Consider the following 1,146-nt stretch of genomic DNA (forward strand, 5'->3'; position numbering starts at 1 on the left):
ACTCCATGAAGCCTTCAACTGTCATCTGCTCACACTTTTATTTTTTAGGCAACCTGCGTGTTTGGTCTCAGACTGTGCTGATCACCACAAGACAATATAGCAGAAATGAACTAGAATTACAGCCTTGTGGTTTTATACCTCCGCCAGCCAGTCAAGTTGCAGTTTGCATCCTCGACTGAGATGTCTAACTGAAGTAGATGGCACTCGGCTTGTGGTGCTCAAAGTGCCAAAAAAGACTAGATTTGAAAAACTCAACAGCAACGTCTCCGTCCAGAAATCACGACCTGGTCACTCAAAACAATCCACAGATCTTGTTGTGAGCAGTGTCATGTAGGAACTACTTTCTTTCTACCAAAAATCCGCCAACTGTATCAGTGCACAGAAGGAAGCATGCTTTTACTGCCAGCTCACCTCACACCAATGAGCTAGCTAACGTTACAGCTCAGCTGAGGAGGACGCCATCAGTGTTTACGTCCCGCTCTGTCACAGGCCCGAGCCTCTTGTCCCTGAGCAGATGCACACTTCTTTCTGCACCATGATACAGTTGGGAGGGTAGTTCAGTTCTCGGGTAACCAGGTCATGATTTCTGAAAAGAGACATCGCTGTTGAGTTTTCAAATTTATTTTTGGCACTTCGAGCACCACAGGCCGAGTGCCATCTAGTTCAGTTATGTTGGAGAGAAGACAGACATCTCTACAGCCGATATCTCCAGCACTCTGCAACTCACACCAAAACTATCAAGACTGTTAATAACTCTACAGGTGAGAGGAACATTCTGGATTTTTGATTTGGGGGTGAACTGTCCTTTTAAGGGTATTTCGTCAAATTTGGCACAAATGTCTACTTTGTGTCAAGGACAAACTGATCAGAATTTGGTGGTCAGAGGTCACTGTAACCTCACAAGTCATGTTTTTGGCCACAACTCAAGAATCTCTATGGCCGATATCTCCAACACTCAGCAGCTCACAAAAAGGTTCCCATTCTGAAACAAAACTCAAATTCAAAAACTCAACAAAAAAAATTTCATAACCATCCAACCAAAAGCAATCAACATAGACAGAAGTCATTTTACTGAAAACTACGTTACTTATGTCTTTATATACAGGAAACAAGAAGTGAACCTCATTCTGAACTTCACCTGAATAA

This window comes from Epinephelus fuscoguttatus, linkage group LG3, assembly GCF_011397635.1.
Source record: "Epinephelus fuscoguttatus linkage group LG3, E.fuscoguttatus.final_Chr_v1".
Taxonomy (NCBI): Eukaryota; Metazoa; Chordata; class Actinopteri; order Perciformes; family Serranidae; genus Epinephelus; species Epinephelus fuscoguttatus.